This window comes from Schistocerca americana, chromosome 6 (genome assembly GCF_021461395.2).
Source record: "Schistocerca americana isolate TAMUIC-IGC-003095 chromosome 6, iqSchAmer2.1, whole genome shotgun sequence".
Classification (NCBI taxonomy): Eukaryota; Metazoa; Arthropoda; class Insecta; order Orthoptera; family Acrididae; genus Schistocerca; species Schistocerca americana.
The window spans coordinates 69490807-69515740 of NC_060124.1; positions in this window are offsets into that span (position 1 = coordinate 69490807).

A 24934-nucleotide genomic window follows, 5' to 3' on the forward strand; every position below is an offset into this window, starting at 1 on the left:
AACTCACCATCTATGAATCTGTATGTTACTTCCAAGATGATATAGAAGTCAGACCTCTTACAATTTACACAGACCACTGCCCTTTGGCAGATGTGATGCAGAACCCATCCATGGACTCTGACTCCAGGTGGTTTCAACGCCTTTATTTTATCTCACTACATCAAGGTCGTAGACTACCTGTCATGCATCGCCTCTATTGCTGCCTTGTTCAGTTATGACCAAATCGCTGAGGCAAAGATGTGGACAAGGACTTACAGAACCTACTTCATGACCCAGACGCAGGGCTTATACTAGAATAATGTACCTTCCCTGGCTTCACCAGGGATGTGGTGTGTTCTGCATATCAGGTCTGACCTGCTGTACCAGAATCTTTCCTCAAACTGATTTTTGATTCAGTCCACAATCTTACACATTCTTGTGTATAACCATATCCCCATTTAGTCATGGAATGCTTCATGTGGCTCCACATGCAAAAATACTGCACAACATGGACCAGAATGTGTGTCCTCTGCCAGCAGAATAAAACAGGCCAACATGCACAGCCCCACTTCACAAATTCTCAGTTCCCAAGGGGAGGTTCCAACATGGGCAATTGGCATAATTGGACCATTTCCTGATTTCATGATTCAGGAGGATGTCATTACATCATCTCAATGTTTGATCAAGTCACACGCTGGGTTGATGCAACTCCTACTGCCGACATCACCACCAAGACTTTCATCAAAGTCTTTCTTAATAGCTAAGTTTTATGCTTTGGCTATCCTTCATTGTCCATCTCAAACAAGGACAGACATTTCGAATCCTCATTATTCAATGAGCTGCGCCATCTTTGCACCTGCCACTGCTTCCATACCATTGAGTATCATGTGCAGTCGGATGGACTAGTGGAAAGATGGCACCAGACATTAAAAGCGGCACTAATGAGCCATTCAAAATGATGGAAGAGGCCCTTCCCTGGGTCATGCTTGGCGTACATACCACCCATAATGAAGATCTTGATGCTTCCTTAGCAGAAATCCTCTGAAGTGAGACACTGTCACTTCCTGTTGATTTCATCATGCAGGCCACATCTCTCACTGATCGTGATTGGTCAGATCTCATCGCCCACATTAGATAACACACACAAAACTTGGATGCATCCCTTGCAGCCCATCATTCAGTGCCATGGATCTTCAGACCTTTCCACTTGCTCATTCAGTGCCATGGATCTTCAGACCTTTCCACTTGCTCACATGTAATACTATGCATTGACACAGTGAAAGCCACTCTGCATTCACTGTATACTGCCCTCATAAAAATATGGACTGCGGCACAATCACATTTGATGTTATGATCAGGGGCAAAAGATCAACAGTGTCTGTCGATAGACTGAAGCCTGCATGGACCATCATAGACCCATCTCATCAGCTACCCTCTGGCCCTGCACTTGCTCTGCCCTCTTCTACTCCCTTTGCATCCAAATAAACCTTTCAGACTTCCTCCCTGAATATATATCATTAATACTTGTTGATAAATATCTCGTCATCTCTGCACATTATGATGGCAGGAAATCTGGAGCTAGCACAATTTCACATCACTACCTCCACACCTCTCCTGTACACTTCAACGCTGACACAGCAGAGTTGATGTCCTGCATTACTACCGAGGGCTCTCTCATCATCATCACTGTGGCATGGGGCACAGCTGTTTTGGCAATTGATGTCAATGCTATGCACCATCACCAATGTTGTCACACCAGCACTGTCTACTTCACGTTGTGGGCATGCTCTGTGGGTCCTTGTGAACCTCCAAAACTATGATGTCTCTGACATCACTGCGGTCACAGCACTGCTACTGCTTAACGCCACTACTTCACCACCTCATGTCGTTTTGACTCCTGTCATGCTCTGCACCACAGGGGCGGGGGAGGGCCTCTCTGTGGTGACTATTTAATGACTATTTAACATCTCTCACTATAAATATCAATATCACTGGCCTGAGCAGCAGGCAAGAGCAACGTCTTTGACTCTGATTTCAGTTCGCTCTCTACCTCTGACTTGAGTGTAGCACTGTACACTGTATTGTCTATTCTGCTAATAAAGTATGGAACTGTCTTTTCAGTGCCTGTGCATGTTATTCCATATAAGCGCTACCATTGCCACACTTCCTATATGAGCAAAAGCCAAATCTGTAAATAACATTATCTGAAATTCAATAAATATAATTAAAACAGCCTGGAATATAATTAGCACTGAGAGGGGGGAAAATGCACACTGGAAACAAAAGAAATTGAAAGTATGAAAGTGTAAAGTATTGATACAGGGGAGTAAATGTTGAATATTCATATATCAAGTTATTCATTACTTTGGAGATTCAGACAAATAAACTCTTTGAACACACAGTTAAACCAAAACTATTTATGCCATAGGAACTTATTCTTAGTTGCAAATGAATACAAGCATTTAATTTTTTCTTCCTTCACTTTTCAATCAGATTACCATCTCAACTTCCAACAATAACATCAATTTGATCAACATACTAGCCTCAACAAGAGAAAAAAGTATTTATTCAGAATCATGCTTTTTCTTCTTATTTTCCAAGGAAATCAACAGACCACAAGCACAGATGACAAGCCACTCTACGTTCTTGAAACCACTATCTGAAAAAGAAGTGACAATAATAAAAACTAAAGACAAAGAAGTCTGCTCTATGTGAAGTGTCAAACTACGTACTCAAGCAAGTGGCAGCACAAATAATTACACCACTGTTGGTATTATCAAATGCTCATTCCAAGAAAGAGTATTTCCTGGTCACCTTAAAGTATCTAAAGCAATACCTGTGTACAAAAAGGAAGAGGATGATGATCCTAACAACTACAGACCAATGTCTTTAGCATCAAGCTTTTCAAAAATATTAGCAGTGCTCACACTCAATAGACTAACTGCTTTCCTTGGAAAGCACAATGAAGTAACTCCAGCACAGCATATATACCAGGAACGGAAATCAATGGAAATAGCAACTGAATCTTTAACAGAATTCATTGTACAGGCATGGGTGTCCACAGAAATTCATCCAGCAGGGGGAAAAATTCCGAAAGTTTCATTTTTATACAACTGATTGGTTGAATTTGAGAATGTATCATACCCCTAGAAATAAATTCGATAGGAAGTACACAAAAAAGCTCATTGTATCTGAAACTTTGAAACTTTTCACAGAAAAATTACTGTTTTGCCTTAAAGGTAATCATATTTCATTAGTATATCAAGGCATATCTTTTTATATTATTAATATTAACATGGATGTAGGAAAGCTTCAAAGCAACCATCAAATTGGTCAGTAGAACCAGCTCTTAACAGCCAGGACTCAAGCAAAATGGCCTTTGTCTTTTTGGTTTGGCATGTTATTGTGTAGGCATGGCAACTCAATTACAGAACTGATAAGCTTGTTGCTGGATGTCATTCAGGATTGCACCCTATGTAGTTTAAGAACAATATAAGTAGCTTAAGAAGGTCCATACATCCTTTTGACCTTGATATTTTACAATTTTTTCCTCTCATTGAGTACAGCAATTTTATTTTTTTCGTATTTCAGCCCACAGATGAAGTACAAGTGAATACTTCTACAGTAAAACAAGACTATGTTCTTCACACACTATTACAATCATTCAGTTATCTAAAACTGAACAAAGTCTCAGCAAACCTTGATGGGTCAAAAGCAATCTTACTATTGAGATTAAGATATGCTCAACTGAAGGAGCTGTTCTTGTGAGAAAAGGAGGTGGCTGCTGTTCAGATATAATGAGGCCACGTTCATACTGCACTGGGTTTTGGAGCTGTTCCTTTCTGTAGTTCATTGTGGACTGTACAAGAAAGCAATGGAGAAAAGTTCTCGTACTTTATTTTGGTGACGCTCTTAAAAACTTCAAATCCCCTAGACTGCAAAACAATGCCAAAACTGCTGACTTTACAAGAGAAAGGTACAATTTCCTGTGAACAACCCAACAACCAAACAATGCAGCATTTACTGAGGCCACTGTCTTAACTGCTGAATGCAGTTTAGTAGAATCAGAGACAATCTTTTCTATAAATACATGAGAAATTTCAAATTAATAGTAAGTCTACCACAGAGTCCAGGAGGAGGTATATGCTGCCTTTTGCCCCCATCTTGCAGATGCTTCTGCATAAGGCCTTGGGCAAAAGGATGATAGCATGGAGTTTTTCCTCAATTTATCTAAGGAATTCAACAAACTGCCCAGATAGCTGTGCATGTTAAAGCACCACTTCTGGGCTGCAGAGATGTACCGGCCTTGGATTGAATCTGCCTATGAGGCTTGGTGTGATGGTTTTCAGGTGATTTCTCACATCCCACTGGGTGAACGCTGGGCTAGTAGCTACATCCTGCCTCATTTACAAGATCTGAAAACATGAAAACATTTGGTCACTTTCACATGAATAACACTACAGACAGTTGGGGTAATGTATTGCTGTCCACTGGGGAAGGGAGGAGAGATAACAGAAAACTAACCATGCTGACACTGCACTGAGGAAAGACAAAGGCACAAGAAAATGATGATCTGCAGCATCTAACACAATCATGCAGTCCTGGTAAAGAAACGAAAGAATACTGGTATTCATGGGCATTGAGGGAACGAAGGAAGGCAGATTAGTGTTTAAAGCCCTGTTGACAATGAGCTCATTAGGGATGGAGCACAAGTTCATCTTATGGAAAGATGGGGAAGTAAATCAGTCATGCGCTTTCAAAGGAACTGTCCCAATTCATATATCAGGTCAATCATAACTTTGGAGATTCAGACAAATAAACTCTTTGAACACACAGTTAAACCATTTAGAGCCATTTGGGAAAATCATTATGAACATGCAGCAGACTGGATAATATGATTCTCTCTAGCACAAGGCAGTATGAAACCATTGAAAATGTGTACATATCAGAAGTCCTAAGCTTTAAAGATCTTTAATGGGATCCATCCTGTTTAATTTATTTGTAAATAATGTACAAACATGTGAAAATAAGATACTGTATGCAGATGGTATGACTGTGCTAAATGTTGCAAACAATTCTGAGGCACTTGAGAAAAGCACTTTCATATCAGCCAATAATACAGCACAGTGGCTCATGGAAAATGAGCTAATTATTAATCTGGAAAAATCTATGTACATGTTTTTCAACAATAACGAAAAAGAGGGACCCATGATTGTTGTTTGAATGAGAAAAGGACCAGCAGAAGTAACTCAAATTAAATTTTTAAGAATAACAATAGACACTGAGATAAATTGGAAACAACAGATAAACACTGTTTCTAATAATCTAAGCTCACTGCTGTATGTAATGGCTCAGTATGCAAATCAAGACCTCCTGTGCATTCTCTATCATGGAATTCTTAAGCCAAATATACAATATGGAATTGTGATGATGTTGGCCTGCTTTCTTTATTTCATTTCTTCATTTGTAGTCCTCAGTGTTGATCTACTGAGTTGTGATACTGGCTGAAAACTGGAGTGTAGAAGCACAACACTGACTACTGTAAATAATGTAGCCGACAGGTTCACATTTGTATTCCACAGATGTTTACTTTCACTTTAGACACCTCCCCTCTCTCCCCCCCAATAATACACAGGTTTATGTATGGCCAGTGCACTATTGTTTAAACTTTCCATTAGCCTCATTAACAGGTTGCAGGCAAACATCCACATACTGCTACAATAGTTTCCTGTTGAACTTCTACAAACAGTAAAAACTTAACCACAGATTTCACAGTTCTTGAAGAATAGAAAGGTATGTATGGAGCAGACACTGTCAGTGTTTTAACACATGGCCTATTGGTGTAACACTTATTTCACTGTTAAGTTGATGCATTTTTGTTGTTCTAACCAACACAGGTGGAGGAGGAAGAGATTAGTGTTTAACGTCCCGTCGACAACGAGGTCATTAGAGACGGAGCGCAAGCTCGGGTGAGGGAAGAAAGGGGAAGGAAATCGGCCGTGCCCTTTCAAAAGAACCATCCCGGCATTTGCCTGAAGCAATTTAGGGAAATCACGGAAAACCTAATTCAGGATGGCCGGAGACGGGAGTGAACCGTCGTCCTCCCGAATGCAAGTCCAGTGTGCTAACCACTGCGCCACCTCGCTCGGTACCAACACAGATTCCTCATCTGAAACTCGGCCATGGACTGACTGACTCGTGACCAAAAATCAGGCCCTTATATATCCTCACAATAACCGGTACTGAAACGACACATTGTTCAAAGTTAAATTTACAGAAATTACAATTAAAACTTAATTCATTACATTAACTGAATACATCAAAACATTGGTTCTTTTTAACAGTTTCTTCTACTACAAGAGTTGGGTCTAATTACTTGTTTTCAAATGCATTTACACAAACAATAATTTTGGCAAAACTGTTAATTACTTTGAAATTAATTAAGGGCTGCCTTTGCTAATGTGTTTTAGAATAAAGCCAAATGGATACTTTAAGATTACTAGCATTTTGTCTTCCAAATGTTTACAATTATTACAGAATTTATATTTGTTTATAAGTCAACAATAGAATTTAAGTTACAAAACAGTTACTGATTTCACCCTGTAACAAAAGATACTAACTAGTAATAGTCAAACTAAATTAGAAAATCAATTACATACATAAAATGAAACACAAAATTAGATCTGGTGTTATATTTTTTTAAAATGAGGGCCAACCTTTCTTTATAATGAAAATACAGATTATACTCATGTATGTTAATGGTAATCAGTTAAAATAAAAAAAAATAAAAAAGAGAATTTTAAGGAGACAGATGGCAAAATGAGAGGGGAAGGAAAAACATCCCAGCTTGCTTCATCACATCACTGCCTCATTGGATTGACGAGATAGATATTACAAACAGCTAACTGGGTAATTCAATGACCACAAGTGACGCCAGAAATTGGATTGAAAATCTACATACAAAAAATATTATATAAGAAATCTGTAGTAATTTTTTCATATCTTAAATTTTATTGTTGACATATAAACAAATATAAATTCTGCACTGATTATAAACATTTGAAATATGAAATGCTAGAAATCTTAAAGTATCTATTTGGCTATATTCGAAAACATGTTAGCAAAACCAGCCCTGAATTAATTCCAAAGTAATTAACAATTGCATCAAAAGTATTGTTTGCATAACTATATTTGTTAATGCCATGATTTAAGCAAATAATTTGGCCTAACTCTTGCAGTAGAAGACACTGCTAAGAAGAACCAATGTTTCGATGTATTCAGTTAATTTAATGAGTTAAGTTTTAATTGTAATTTCTGTAAATTTAACTTTGATCAATGTGTAGTTTTAGCACCTATTATTGTGATGATATATAAGTGCCCGATTTTTGATCACGAGGCAGTCAGTCCATAGCCAAGTTTCAGATGAGTAACCTCTGCTGGTTAGAACAACAACAATGCTTAAATTTAACAGTGTAATAAGTGTTCAACAATTAGGTCATGAGCTAAAATAGTGACAGTGTCTGCTCCATACATACCTGATTGTTCTTCAAGAACTGTGAACTTTGTGGTTAGGTTTTAATGCTCGTAGATGTTCAACAAGAAGCTATTGTAGCAGTATGTGGAGTTTTGCCTGCTAACTATTAATGAGGCTTATCAAATGTTACACAATAGTGCACTGTGTATTATTAGGGGGTTGTGAACAGTGAAATTAAAGTACTGTAAAATGTAACTGTTCATCTGTTGGTTATATCATTTAAAGTAGTCAGTGTCAGAATCCACAAACCCCATTTTTCAGCCAGTGTAGCAACGCACTTTGAAGACACTGAGGACAATCAACAAACATCAAACAAACAAAGAAATAAAAGCAGGAGGGACCGCCACAACTGCTTGTACTTTTCACGTAGACTACAGATGTTTGAAACAGGGGCTCAGTACTCGTCTAAGAGAATTACACAACCTCAAAAGTGAGAAGGTTTTCCCTGCAACCCTACAAAATTCTAACAGAGAAAGAATTCTATACTGTGGCTGAGTATATGAGCAGACAGCTAAAGTTCACCCTGTGACTAATAAACTTTATGCACCACATTAACAGAGAATAGTATTAGAAAGCGAACTATAAACAGCAATAAAAAAGCTCCTGTTTGAAGACTGTACAGTCCAGAATTGGTGTGAAAATCAGGCAGATCCACTGTGAGCATTGAGGCAATCATCCCATCTATGCACCAGACTGAAGATATGTGTTTGGTGAACTCCACATCTTGCTGTGTGAAGAAGTTTGTAACTGCCTGCTACACGTCCTCATTTGACTCCATGTCCTGCTGCATGAGGAAGTCTGTAACTGGCTGCTACACATTTTCATTCAACATGAATCATTTTTTATAGGACTGTAGGTATGATAATCACATGACTAGTGGGTAGGTGCTCAAGAATCTCCCACCAGCTTCCATCATCTGCAACAATGCACTCAAACAACATCTTGTGTCATCACCGACAGCATGGAACTTCGCATGTCATTCCACAATGGTGGTTTTTGATAGACACATTGCCACATACACATACTTCATTCTCTGATGGATGTGTACTGGTGTTTGTTCTTTGGTTCTGTTTGGACACATTTGGTAATAGCACGGCCATAGTTTATGTTTCCTCATCTATGTATGCTAGTTTGAAAGAAAACACGCCTCACTAATCCCTTACCTACATTTTGGTGCTTATAGACCCACATTGGAGCTGAGCCATGTTGTAGGCACACTGCAGCAACATATGGAAACTTTTGATCACCCCTAATAGATTATACACTCCTGGAAATTGAAATAAGAACACCGTGAATTCATTGTCCCAGGAAGGGGAAACTTTATTGACACATTCCTGGGGTCAGATACATCACATGATCACACTGACAGAACCACAGGCACATAGACACAGGCAACAGAGCATGCACAATGTCGGCACTAGTACAGTGTATATCCACCTTTCGCAGCAATGCAGGCTGCTATTCTCCCAAGGAGACGATCGTAGAGATGCTGGATGTAGTCCTGTGGAACGGCTTGCCATGCCATTTCCACCTGGCGCCTCAGTTGGACCAGCGTTCGTGCTGGACGTGCAGACCCCGTGAAACGACGCTTCATCCAGTCCCAAACATGCTCAATGGGGGACAGATCCGGAGATCTTGCTGGCCAGGGTAGTTGACTTACACCTTCTAGAGCACGTTGGGTGGCACGGGATACATGCGGACGTGCATTGTCCTGTTGGAACAGCAAGTTCCCTTGCCGATCTAGGAATGATAGAACGATGGGTTCGATGACGGTTTGGATGTACCGTGCACTATTCAGTGTCCCCTCGACGATCACCAGTGGTGTACGGCCAGTGTAGGAGATTGCTCCCCACACCATGATGCCGGGTCTTGGCCCTGTGTGCCTCGGTCGTATGCAGTCCTGATTGTGGCGCTCACCTGCACGGCGCCAAAGACGCATACGACCATCATTGGCACCAAGACAGAAGCGACTCTCATCGCTGAAGACGACACGTCTCCATTCGTCCCTCCATTCACACCTGTCGCGACACCACTGGAGGCGGGCTGCACGATGTTGGGGCGTGAGCGGAAGACGGCCTAACGGTGTGCGGGACCGTAGCCCAGCTTCATGGAGACGGTTGCGAATGGTCCTCGCCGATACCCCAGGAGCAACAGTGTCCCTAATTTGCTGGGAAGTGGCGGTGCGGTCCCCTATGGCACTGCGTAGGATCCTACGGTCTTGGCGTGCATCCGTGCATCGCTGCGGTCCGGTCCCAGGTCGACGGGCATGTGCACCTTCCGCCGACCACTGGCGACAACATCGATGTACTGTGGAGACCTCACGCCCCACGTGTTGAGCAATTCGGCGGTACGTCCACCCGGCCTCCCACATGCCCACTATACGCCCTCGCTCAAAGTCTGTCAACTGCACATACGGTTCACGTCCACGCTGTCGCGGCATGCTACCAGTGTTAAAGACTGCGATGGAGCTCCGTATGCCACGGCAAACTGGCTGACACTGACGGTGGCGGTGCACAAATGCTGCGCAGCTAGCGCCATTCGACGGCCAACACCGCGGTTCCTGGTGTGTCCGCTGTGCCGTGCGTGTGATCATTGCTTGTACAGCCCTCTCGCAGTGTCCGGAGCAAGTATGGTGGGTCTGACACACCGGTGTCAATGTGTTCTTTTTTCCATTTCCAGGAGTGTATTATGTCACAGAACTGTATTTTTTAAACTCTGGTATTGTAAATCATTATGTATTGGGTAGCATTATGTATTAAAAATGACTATTATTAAGTAAATACTGTCTCAGATATTTAATGTATTTACTGCGTAAGCTGTTCTTTGTATACACACATTAATAATGTGATGGTGACACAAACTTTCAGCAATGATGGAGAAGGATGAATGCATCAATATGAGGTAAGGTAAGTTTGGAAACAACTGAGTTGAAAGTTATAAGAGAAAACTATTCTGATACCTGTGACAGTGAGATATGTGTAGCAGTACTGTTGTTGCTAAGATAGTAGCCTCTGACCAAAGAACTCATGTTGCTGTGTGGAATATCTGGGAGGATCCCAAGGAAATCAGTTTTTGTTTATAACCTGGTACTGTGCAGATGTGCAGTATGTGGTAGCATTGAATAGGGAAAGCTACCACACTAATGTCCTGCGACATTTGCATAATGTGATGGGGAGATGCTTTGTTCCATGTCTTGATAATACACAGTAACAGTACAGCTATCTTGCATTGGTTACACATCACCAGTCCCTCAAGACTGTGCCTCAAGGATTGTGCAAGTGTTGTTCATCATCAGTGTCCCAGTGTAATAACTGTCAGCCAATGGTCTAGCATGACACAACAATGGCCACCATCGAACAATCTACTGTTAGATTTTATACAAGATTCAGCATCTGCATAGCCAACACATAAATGCTGTGGACAACAACATTCCATGTAGGGCTAAACTTCATTTGAATGCTGCATGCACTGAACCACTCCAATACACATTGAAAGTACATGACTGTGATGTCACCACCCCCAACCAGTATGGCAACCTCCAGGACACATATTACTACTTTTCTATGCGGCAATGATGAACCAAGCACCACCACCAACTCAAGGTCACTGAATTGTCAGTATCGTACACCATTTGATGACACTGCACAGAACTGCTGGCCTCCTTGCAGCTACTGCAAACTCCCAAACTCCAATCACACACTGCAATAGGTGCACCAGCCCATGAAACTTGACAAGCCACCAATGCCCACAATGCATGGGACAAACGTCCTCAGCATTGCTTCCACCATTTGGATGAGGGTTCTGTGTATTTGGCTGATGCATGTGCAGGTACTTCCTCATTGATATGGGGTCAGACATCACTACAGTACTGAAGGACACAAATGCAACACTATCTGGCATGACATTCCTACAGCTCCTCACCACGAATGACTCGTGCATCACTGTGCACAGTACCGCCAGCAGTACCTTGGAACTATGCTCAGATCAGCAGTTTCCATGGCTCTTCTTTGTTATAAACATGAGTGAACCAGTGGTAAGAATTGACTTCTTATGACACTTTAGGCTTTCATCACGTTTAAAAACAGGAGTGCCACTACATCATGAGACTGGATGAGTCATCCCAGGTCTCTTTTCCCTTGACCAATTGAAACTGCCTCATGCCCTGTTGGGCATCAGAACAATAATGAAACATACTCTAACACACTAAAGGAGTGAATTATGACACCAGAGAACCTAATGATGACACAACAGTTTTATCTGGCCACCCTCAAAGCATTGGATGCACTTTGTTCTTACAACATAGTGCTTCATCAACACATGGCATGTCAGCCCACACTTGTGCTTGAGCAATGCAGGAGCCTTCCACTCATGCATCACACAGCTGATGTTGGCACTACCAACACCACACAAAGTCTGGCTGACCATGCTTTAACATCACTACTACGCATAACTATGCAGCCAATGACCCTGAGCACACTATATCAGCACAGGTCAGTACAGTGCACCCTGTCTCTTCTCTCAGCACACTGAATGAGTATACTATTCCCTCACTCAGACAGTCACAACTGAAAAGTAAACAATGTTGCATCCTTAACAGCAGAGTGCACTGAATTGTCACAATCCTCAGTTCACCAGCCTGCCACAAAGCATGACAGCTGGCATCAGCACACTAACAGGCCACAAAAGCAGCAATCAATGAACTGTTATAATCAGGGATAGTTCATCCTTTGGACAGCCCATGGGGTCCCCAATACAACTTCTAGAGAAAAAGAGTGGTTCGATGCGACTCTGTTTCTGTTACAGAGCTCTCAATGTTCGAATGAGGCACAACCATTATCCAATTCCAAATATTCAAGACTTCACACAGTCTCTAGCAGGCACCACTATTGTCAGCATTACTGATTGCAAGAAAGCTTACCTCCAAATACCTGAACCCATATGACATCTCTACGACTGCAATAAACATACTATTCAGATTTTTTGAGTTCCTGTTCACACATTATGGGTTAAAGAACACATCTCAAACTTGTCAGTGCCTTACTGACAGATTTATCTTCAAGTATTACTTTTGTTGTGATCATACACTCCTGGAAATTGAAATAAGAACACCGTGAATTCATTGTCCCAGCGAAGGGGAAACTTTATCGACACATTCCTGGGGTCAGATACATCACATGATCACACTGACAGAACCACAGGCACATAGACACAGGCAACAGAGCATGCACAATGTCGGCACTAGTACAGTGTATATCCACCTTTCGCAGCAATGCAGGCTGCTATTCTCCCATGGAGACGATCGTAGAGATGCTGGATGTAGTCCTGTGGAACGGCTTGCCATGCCATTTCCACCTGGCGCCTCAGTTGGACCAGCGTTCGTGCTGGACGTGCAGACCACGTGAGACGACGCTTCATCCAGTCCCAAACATGCTCAATGGGGGACAGATCCGGAGATCTTGCTGGCCAGGGTAGTTGACTTACACCTTCTAGAGCACGTTGGGTGGCACGGGATACATGCGGACGTGCATTGTCCTGTTGGAACAGCAAGTTCTCTTACCGGTCTAGGAATGGTAGAACGATGGGTTCGATGACGGTTTGGATGTACCGTGCACCATTCAGTGTCCCCTCGATGATCACCAGTGGTGTACGGCCAGTGTAGGAGATCGCTCCCCACACCATGATGCCGGGTGTTGGCCCTGTGTGCCTCGGTCGTATGCAGTCCTGATTGTGGCGCTCACCTGCACGGCGCCAAACACGCATATGACCATCATTGGCACCAAGGCAGAAGCGACTCTCATCGCTGAAGACGACACGTCTCCATTCGTCCCTCCATTCACGCCTGTCGCGACACCACTGGAGGCCGGCTGCACGATGTTGAGGCGTGAGCGGAAGACGGCCTAACGGTGTGCGGGACCGTAGCCCAGCTTCATGGAGACGGTTGTGAATGGTCCTCGCCGATACCCCAGGAGCAACAGTGTCCCTAATTTGCTGGGAAGTGGCGGTGCGGTCCCCTACGGCACTGCGTAGGATCCTACAGTCTTGGTGTGCATCCGTGCGTCACTGCGGTCCGGTCCCAGGTCGACGGGCACGTGCACCTTCCGCTGACCACTGGCAACAACATCGATGTACTGTGGAGACCTCACGCCCCACGTGTTGAGCAATTCGGCGGTACGTCCACCCGGCCTCCCGCATGCCCACTATACGCCCTCGCTCAAAGTCCGTCAACTGCACATACGGTTAACGTCCACGCTGTCGCGGCATGCTACCAGTGTTAAAGACTGCGATGGAGCTCCGTATGCCATGGCAAACTGGCTGACACTGACGGCGGCGGTGCACAAATGCTGCGCAGCTAGCGCCATTCGACGGCCAACACCGCGGTTCCTGGTGTGTCCGCTGTGCCGTGCGTGTGATCATTGCTTGTAAAGCCCTCTCGCAGTGTCTGGAGCAAGTATGGTGGGTCTGACACACCGGTGTCAATGTGTTCTTTTTTCCATTTCCAGGAGTGTATATTTAAAAACAAAGATGATGTGACTTACCATACGAAAGCGCTGGCAGGTCGATAGAAAAACAAACAAACACATACACACACACAAAATTCTAGCTTTCGCAACCAATGGTTGCTTCGTCAGGAAAGAGGGAAGGAGAGGGAAGGACGAAAGGATGTGGGTTTTAAGGGAGAGGGTAAGGAGTCATTCCAATCCCGGGAGCGGAAAGACTTACCTTAGGGGGAAAAGAGGACAGGTATACACTCGCACACACACACATATCCATCCGCACATACACAGACACAAGCAGACATTTGTAAAGGCAAAGAGTTTGTTGTGATCACATAGACGATATCCTAATATTTTCTGGCGCCCTGCACAATCATGAATGGCATCATTAACTAATTCTTGTTCCCCCCTTGTTACCCTACAGGTCATAAGTGAGGATAAATCATAATTTCGGAAAGCCAATGTCACATTTCTTGGACACACTATATTTCACAGGAATCAAGCCCACCCAGAACCAACAGAACTCATTAAATGGTTAACCCACATCCCCTTCGAAATTGCCGTGACCTACGTTGCCACAAATAGCAGCAATGCAGAACCCCCTTCACTGACACTCTATTTGAAATGGTCCACATTCAAGTGTGAACTACCCATCATCTGCAAAGCACTCAAATATTTTAGAGAAGACATTGAAGGAAGACATGTCATTATCCACATGGATCACAAGGGACCTGCAGATGCCATATAGCACAACTCAAAAGACATTAGTCCTTGTTGTTTCCGTCAACTCATCTCAACCTTATTGTGCGATATAAGACATACGTTCGTCATTTACATGGTGCTGACCTCAATGGCCCTCTTCCAATATTGCAAGGTTACAGATCCTTACTATCAGTTATTGACATAGTTTCTAATTGGGTGGAAGCAGTCCCAATTATAGACATTGCAGAAGAGTCAACAGTTCACAGCTTCTGTAAAGTTTGGAAGGTAGGAGATGAGGTACTGGCAGAAGTAAAGCTGTGAGGATGGGGCATGAGTCGTGCTTGGGTAGCTCAGATGGCAGAGCACTTGCCTGTGAAAGGCAAAGGTCCCGAGTTCAAGTCTCAGTCTGGCATACAGTTTTAATCTACCAGGAAGTTTCAAATCAGTGCACACTCTGCTGCAGAGTGAAAATCTCATTCTGGAAACAGTTCACATGTTTATCAACACTAGGACAGCTCAATTTGGCTGCCCTGAAATGGTAACAACAGACCAGGAAAGACAGTTTAAGTCTGCTCTGTTTGAGGCTCTCTACAACCTCTGTAGCATTATGCATAATCATACAACTGTGTACCACCCTCAGAGTAATGGACTTGGGGAGTGGTGGAAGAGAATCCTACAAGCTACAACCATGTGCTGTGGAGGACTATGGATGGAAGTCTGCCATGGGTGCTACTAGGTATTCATATAGCATTCAAGGAAGACTTATGCCAATCACTAGCTGAAATCTTGTGTGGAGAATCACTCATGCTCCCAACAGAATTCGTACTATTGACTCAACCCCTTCAACTGTCAGACATACCACTGTGGATCCAGTGGGTGAAAGTCACATCAACCACACACAGACACTACCACTTACCTTGCATACTAGCCCAAAAGTTTTCATGCACAAGGCACTTAGTAACCGTGAATTTGTAATGCTATGAGATGATATGACCTGCCCAGTTTTACAGCCACACTACTCTGGCCTGTATAAAGTTTTAAAATGTTACACCCACACATTTGAGATTTTGGTCAACATAAAAGAAAAGATGGTCTCATTAAACTGCCTAAATTCAGTGTGGATTCTGTGTGAATGCACAGCTGAATGTGACATGGACCTTGAATAAATGGACAACGACCAAGTGGTCATTTACCCCTGGACATGCAGTTGGCTAATGTGGATTCTGAGGAGACAATCATCATCAGATTTGACATGAGAGATTTTAATCCAGAGAAGATCCATGTACAACTTGCAGTCAGTGAGGGAGAGACTTTATTCCAGAGAAGATCCAGTAAAACTTGTAGTCAGTGACCTGATAGAAGATGCCTGCCACGACAGTTGTTTGCCTGATAATGGACCCATAGCTCAACACCTCACACACATTTGTCAGTTACCCAACAACATGAACTATGCTGCTACATCTTTGAATTTGTCAGAAGACAGCATACTCACTACTACAGCACTGAGGGAACCACAATGACTGCTGACCTCGTCGACATTTGGCACCATGTCATCTATACAGAACAAGTGCTGTTGGCCAGTCCATTTTGAGATATGGTCCAACTGTGTCCTGATTTGCAGCTAGCCACAGCAAGGTTGCTCATTTGAATCACTTCAGATCAACACTGAGAAACAGTCCACCGCCATGGTGCCTGGTTGGCTGCTGGCAACAACCAGTTATCAAGCTCATCTGTGCATGATCCATCTGCTCTCAACGAGGCCCACAGACCATTGCTCTCCCCAGTGCTCTGCATTACGGATGTGGTTGGGCACTATGTGGGGGCACCAGCTCAAGTAACATGTCTGACCAGAGAACTCATGCAGCTGAGTGGAATATCTGGGAGGACTCCAAGGAAGTTAATTTGCTTTAGAACCAGGTACTGTGTGGATATGTTGTTTGTGGTACTATGTGAATAAAACAGTATCATCACACCAATGATATGATCCCCACCTAATAGGTAAAGCTACCACACATAAAGAAATTTGTTTCACAGTAGTGAATACGAACAAGTGTTCACACACGCGCCAACTCCATGGGGCATGAGGGGCCCAAGCTCCCTCAATAATTCATTTGGGCGGCAGAGCTCCCCACCCCCCAATTATTTAAGAAATTTTTTAGTTATATTGTGCTTTGTAAAATCACAATATTACATTGGATTTTTTATTTTCCTTGTTTGACAATATTACCTTTTAAAATACATTCAGTAATGAGTTAAAACAAATAATTATTACAGTAGTAAGCAGGTTAACTGAAAATGAGTGGTGTGAATCATGATAGTGTTATAGTGCTGCAGGCACACATAGAATTTGTCCCAGTGCTCGATCCTTCAGGTAAAGTCTGGTGCCGGCAGACCAGCACTGTGGCCATGATGACATCAAAAGAACTGGAGCAGAAGCACCTGGAACCCTCCGCCTCACGTCGCCTTGACACTTCAAGACATTACGATGCTGTGGCTATATAAAGCCCACCCTGCTGTTGCAGTCATTCAGTGTGGATAGTTTCGTTCAGTGCATGCTGTAGAGGTGTTTAGTGTTTTGACTTCAGTGTCTAGTGGACTATTTTATATGACTATATTTTATTTGTTTACTTTAGTCTCTTAGTGTATTGTGAATTAAGTTTGCAATGGATAAATTTGTTACCAAAAAAGTTCGCCTGAAGTTGATGATACTGCAAGTCAACCTCCAACAATTATTGTGTCATCAATTGCTTCATCATCTTTGGGCAAGAACCATACACAGCTGAAACCTGGACAATTTGGTAAGGGAAGATCATTTCAGAAGTCTTGGTTGATGAAATATACATGGCTAGAATATGAAGCATCTACCAAAAAAGTTTTTTGTGAAACTTGCAAAGAGGCAGATGCTAAAAATCTATTACAATTTTCTTCAAAAAAAGAAGATGCATTTACTTCTGTGGAGTTTTCTAACTGGAAAAAGGCTTTTGGAAAAATTCTGTCTTCATGAAAATATGTTTACACATAAAGAAGGTGTTCTGAAACTAAATTCTATCACTAACCGAAGTGTGGCCTCCCAATTGAATGAACAGTTAGATAGTGATATGAAGAACGGCCTTTTAACTCTTGAGACAATTTTTACTACTGTGCAATTTCTATGCTGAGAAGAACTAGCAATTAGATGGCACGAAGATGTAAATTCAAATTTTTTTCAATTGCTGGAACTCCGAAAGAATGACATACCTGAGTTTAATGATTTGTTAGGGCATTTGGGGTGTAAGTGGAGGTCCCATGATATTCAAAATGAGATCATTGATCTACTACAAAAGTCTGTGTTGAGAAAGTTATTGGCTTCAATCAAGAAGATTGAACATTTTCTATTATGGTTGATGAAACAAGCGATTCTTCGATTCACAGAAAAGTGTCATTTTGTATTAATACTGCTCATGATTCCTTAATCACTTTATTGGCTTATATGAGACCCCCAACACTGAATCACAAGTTCTGCTTAGTATTTAAAAGACGTTTTTGCTCATCTTGATTTGTCAATGGATAACTTAAGAGGACAGTTCTGTGATGGTGCCTTGAATATGAGAGGTAAGTTCAAAGGACTAAAAAAGTTAGTTTTGGATATACAGCCAAAAACATGTTATGTGCACTGTACTGCTCACAGTTTAGAATTGGCAGTTGTGGACAGTCTACACCATCTTATGTCTATGAGGGATATTATGGCTTTAGCCAAGGACTTAATAAACACCGTAAGGGAAGTCAACAAAAGGATGGGACTTTCAGAAGCATACGCTGTGAGAGTGCCAACGACCAAGCTGGCCTATGACCCCTTTGCCTGACTCGATGGACTATGCAAGCTTCTAGTATCTTGAGAATATTGAAAAACTTTGAAGAACTTCTAGAGTTTCTTGAAACATTTTCTGCAGAGGACAAAACAGAGGCAGGTTACAAATGTGCAGGCTACCTTGAGTCAATGTTACAATTGAAGACTTATTTCTTTTTACGTCTTTAGTGCCATGCAATGAACCCAGTAGAGGATGCCAATGAAAAAATTCAATTCCTTCATCTAAGTGTTGCTGATCTGGAAAAAATATATGAGGGCCTGATTTGTATACTGAATGGAAGGCATGATAACACTTTTGGGAATCGTGTTTAAAAGAAAAACCTTCACAAGTTGATGATCCTTTGCTTCCTCGGAATCAAAGTATACCAAAGAAGTACGAAAACAATGAAGCTAGCTCACCACACACTTTCAAAACCCCAAAGGAATACTACAAAGGTATTTACATTGAAGTTTGTGAAATGGTGCAATCTTGGATTATTGAGCAGTTTGCTTCAACTGGACTCACACGTCATTGCAGTTGAACAAGAGAGCTTGCTTTTACTAAACAGAGGTGAAACAAATTTGGGAAAATCAACTGAGTTTTTCAAAAATGACCTAGACATTGAGAGACTGCACTTACACTTGTATTGCTAATAAAAAACAACTGGTCTTGAAAAACATGCGTGATGTAAGAAAGTACATTACGCAAGAGCCTGCAGTTGGGGAAATGTTATGTGAAGTAGTGAAGTGCATTAAGCTTCTCCAAGTAGTTCCAATCATGACAGCAACAGTAGAACGGTCATTTAGCACCCTTAGATGTCTGAAGTCGTATCTCCGATCAACAATGGGACAGAAGCGATTGAACAGCTTGTCTGTTCTTCATGCCCAACAAGATATTTTGGATGAATTGGGTATCCGACCAGTCATCAATGACTTCATACTCAGTAATCCAGTCAGACAGTCAACAATTGTACCTTTCTAAAGAAGATAATGGCATTTACAGAAATATTAAAAATCTTTATAAGATAGAAAATTAAATACATATATAATGTTAAACTTGCAGTTTCGAGATAGTAGTACTAGTTTAGTACTGTATTACTATAGTACTGTATTAGTTATTTTCAAATACTTAAATATTTTTAGGGTGTAAGATACAGTTAAAACCCACTATTTAAATACTTTTTGACTGAAAATGTTAAACAAACTTTATTAACTGTATTAAAGCATTAACTTTTAGATATTGTTTTTATTTAATGAACCCTGAGCCTGAAATTAGCTATTTCACTTATTAATCAAAGTGCTATTACTCTGTGACAGCAATATTTTATGTTTTATTCTTTTAATGATAGTTAGGAGTTATTTAAATATAATTTCAGTATTTAGAGAGCTGTATATTCACTGCTCTGTAATAGTCTATAAGCATGATTATTACTGTAAATTAAATTAGCTTTTTATGAAAATACCATGCATGTTCATGTTTTATTTCATTTTTCAAAGCCAAAAAATGTGTCAGGTTGTCAAGTTTTCCGGAGTGCTGAGTTATCGAGAGTCCAGTTTTCAGGGCTATAATATTGATCATATGACTCTAAAATGCTTAAAAAAACTTTAAAACTCACTATTTTTCATCTAAAATTTAGAAAATTTCTCAGGGCAAGACACCTAGTATGCCTTCCTAATATAATTCACTCTGCATCACCTGACTTAGTTCCCCTTGTTTTGATTTTGTTAATGTTCATCTTACATCCACCTTTCAAAACACTGTCCATTCAATTCAACTATTCTTCCAACCCCTTTGCTGTCTCTGACAGAATTACGAAGCATTGGCAAACCTCAAAGTTTTTATTTCTTCTCCCTGAATTTTAATTCCTTCTCTGTATTTTTCTTCAGTTTCCCATTATATAATAATAATGTAAAGACTTGTATAAACTGAAATCGGGGGAAATAAGTTTGGTTTCCAGAGAAATGGAAGAACACATGAGGCCATGCAGACTTTATGGCTTATTTAAAGGATGTATTAAGGAATGTCAAACCTATGTTAACAGCTTTTGTGGATTTAGAGGAAAATATTGACAATGTTGATTAGAATATATGCTTTCAAATCCTGAAGGCAGCAAGTATAAAACACAGGGAGTAAATAGTTATCTAAAGCTTTAAGAGAAACCAGACTGCAGCTGTATGACTTGCAGGACATACCAGGAAAACAGTGGTTGAGGAAGGAGTGTGTCAGGGTTGCAGCATATCCCCAATGTCTGCATGGATGTGAAACATGGTCAGTGAACTTTACAGACATAAAAAGGATAGAAGCTTTTAAAATGTGGTGCACCAGAAGAATGCTGAAGATCAGATGAGCAATTCTGATAGTTAGTGAAGAGGTACTGAATAGAGTTATGGAGAAAAAATTTATGCCGCAACTTGACTAAAGTAAGGGCATCAAGGAACAATTCCTACCACATGGCCAGAACTGCTTTGTCCACAGGTCAACCTCCTCAGCATCCGACCACACCCGCGCCCGCCTTGGTTCAGCATCAGCACATGCCTTCCTGCTTCGATACCTCGGCCTGCAACAGGAACAATAGCTTGTTATCTGTGCCTGACCTCCATCTCCATCCTACTGTTATACCTCAGTGTTTTGTGCCATGACATTCACCTTATCTGCACATCATTTTGAGTGGAGTGACTATGAACAGTGAACATTCGCACTTTCCGTCCAATGTTTGACATCATTTTCCACACTGTGCTTCTGGACAGCCCGCACCTCCGCAGTCTCCGTGCAACACAGCTGATAGTACATCAAGCTTTCCACGGACTAGCACGTGTTTTCAAACTTCGAACTTTTTCTCACCTGTTGCCCCCACGCTGGCTCCAGTCGAGCTTCCGCTACCGTTCTCAGCACATCTCAGTGCCTCATCCATGTCAGTCTTCCACGACATGTCAATCCGAACACACCCGCAATGTGTTGAACTTCCGCAACTGCAATTGACACATTACGGTGTCTCACCTGTGCCGGCCTTCCGTGTCGCGACGGATTGCGCTCAACCACAATGCGTCATCCTCATGCTGCCACCCGACCAGCCATCATCACCTCATACCCTGGAGACACACTCTCCTGGAATACTGCAGCAACAGCAGCTCATTTCAGGCAGTGCCCCAACGAATTCAACTCAACCTGTTCTTCTGAACATTCTACAACGCTTACCAATGCTGCTGCTCTTCGATCCCAACAGGGCAACAACCTGCTTCAAAATTGTGGACGAAGTGTTCGACCATTTCAAACTCGATGAATCAACCAGATTTCTGTGCCTCATTACCCACTTGCACAACCAGGAGGACTTGATTGCTGACCTGGTCGATGCCCCGGACTCAGCTACCCAGTAGACTCTGGCCAAAAAGACAGTTCTGCATCGGCTTGTGCGCTCAACTGAGACAGCAATACGGCAAGTGCTCCACGTCGAGCAACTTAGCAAAGACAAACCTCCCCAACTATGGAGACAGCTACGGGCCCTGGTCAGCGATGATCTACTCTCTGACACAGCTCTCCTCGCCATCTGGTCAGATAAACTACCTCCTCACATCCGCTTTGCTCTGGCTCGGAGGTCTCCCGAACCTGTTGAGCAACTAATGACAATTGCTGACAAACTACATGATGCATCACTGCTCTATTTCGCCAGCCACTGCCTACCTGGCAAGTCTCAGGTTCAGGGTCTCCGTCCCACAGCCGGACGTGGCCAGGGCCTTACTGTACTGACTGTTCCACTCGCTCCGGGAAGCAGTGCACAAGCAGCTGGGACGTCACCGGCTCTGCCCACGTTCAAGTCCCCTCCTGCAACTGAACCTGCTGCAGCCACCGAACCTCGGCCACCGCCTCTGGCAACGAACTTTCCATAGGAAATGCAACCGCACTACCCATACTGTTACTTCCACACAAGATTTGGTGAGGCGGCATGGAACTGCAGACCACCCTGCTGCTTCCCAAACGCCGGGTGCCGCCTCATGTGCACAACATGACAGGCACCCCCCAGTGCTCCATTCTGCCCGGGAACAATCGGATAATTACGGACGACTTTATATTAATGACATTTCATCAGGATACGTTTTCCTAGTGGACACAGGTGCCGATGTTTCACTGCTTCCTATGTCCTTAGAGTCATGGAACATCCACTCTCATCATGCTTCACTGCAAGCTGTGAATTCAAGTAAACTACAACGCTCGGGTTCAACCTCCCACATTGTCTCACTCCCCGTGAACTGCAAACTCGAGTGGACTTTTTTTAGTGTGCAATATTGAGGAACCTATACTAGGCATTGACTTCTTGCAACACCACAAACTTTCACCAGACCTAGTGCGAAACACCGTGTTTCATCACCCGTCCAAAACTCACGTCCCCTGTCCTCCGTCCCGTAACACATCGGTCCGGGCTCACCTCATCCGTACATGCTTGTCTCTGTCAACGAGATTACAAGAAACAACGCACAAGTGCCTTGTCGAGCTTGAAAACGTCACTCGCCTACGCAAGGAAAACTTCGAGCTCTCCCTCTGGCTCAACAAAACTCAGCTCCAGCTCTCCGACACAGCAAAGGAATTACAGACACTGCAGCAAGGACAAAGCAAGGTCAAAGCAAGGTCAAAGCAAGGTCAGTAAGTGCACCGAATCTCCTTGTAGTCCCAGCAATCGAGCCTCCATGTCCTTACCTCCCACTACCCCTCGCAACTGTGCTATCAAGTCTACCATAACGTGTACTGACAGTTTCACAAGACCACACCCCCCCTAACATGGCAGCATTTGACACTTGGCTGGACACAAGTGCGCATACGCGACGAGCGTCACGTGTTTCTGAACTGACAGCTCCCACCCCTTCCCTCACGGACAGCACCTCAAATAATGCAACTTCGGCTCCTGCGTGCCATCATGCGGCCGCCACTGACAACACAAAGAGTGCACTCACACCTAGCACTTCGGCTGTGCTGCCACAGGCTGCACCCTCGGACAATGGACGCACTAACACTTTATGAGCTCTACCGACCTCACCCGACCATGGTGCCACTGCTTCGGGCCGGCGGACATCTTGTCACATTGACTCCTGCACACCTCGCCTGCCCCGCCCGCCACACATTGTAAACAAACCGCCTCCCGTGCTGCCGGCAACATTTCTGTCATCACCAACGGTACGGTTCACAAGCTTTGCCTCACGCCACGCCCCTCCAATCTCCTGCAAACTATGTCGACTTTGTCCAGAGCACCCCTTCGACCTTAAAAAGCAGATTTCTGAACTTCTAAGCTCCGGTGTCACTGGACCCTCTGCCAGTAGCTTGTCTACACCCATTCATATGACACCCAAGAAAGACGGGTCCCGGCGCATGTGCGGAGACTACCGTCGACTAAACGCATGAACAATTATGGACACCTACCCCATACCCAACATTGCCGACTTTACCAGTTCCCTCGCAGGTGCGAGCACATTCTCGGTCATTGATTGCAAATGGGCCTACCACCAGATCCCCATGGCACCTGAAGACATCGAGAAGACAGCAATCACCACCCCAATCGCGTTATTTCAGTTTTGATTCATGCCCTTTGGTCTGAAAAACGCAACCCAGACCTGGCAACGCTTCATCAACAAAGTGCTATTCGACCTAAAATTCTGCTTTGCATACCTTGATGACATTCTTGTGTTCAGCTCCTCCGTCGAGGACAACTTCGACATGTGCAAACTGTTATGAATGCTCTCACAGCAGCAGGCATCGAGACTAACCAGGGCAAATTGCAGCTACATCAACCTGCTGTCACTTTTCTCGGTTTTTGGGTCTCTGCCGACGGCATTTCACTGCCCCCTGAGAAGGTACAAACAATACTAAACCTACCCAGACCTGCGTCATTCAAAGAGCTCCAGCGCTTTCTGGGGACGGTTAATTATTATCGCCGACATCTACCTCGGGCTGCGGAGATTCAGGCTCCACTGACAGACGCCTTGGCAGGCACCCACACTTCTGGATCTCGGACCGTTCCATGGACCCCTGCTATGACTGACTCTTTCACCACCCTCAAAAGTGTTCTTGGCAAGGCCTGCACCATCGCACATCCTTATCTCAATGCACAGCTTTTCATCACCACAGATACGAGTGATACTGCCATCAGCACTGTCCTTAGCCAGACGGTCGACGGCCAGACTTCGCCTCTGCAGTTCTTCTCGCGCAAGTTCACCAACAAACAACGGAAATATTCCGCATTTGACAGGGAGTTGCTCGTGGTCTACAAAGCGATCAAGCATTTTAAGACTGACGTTGAGGGACACCCTTTCTATGTTTTAACAGACCACAAACCCCTGGCTGCGCCCATTACAAACCTGCCAGCGGACCCGCCTCCTCGCCGCTTCAGATACATGGACTTCATATCTCAGTTC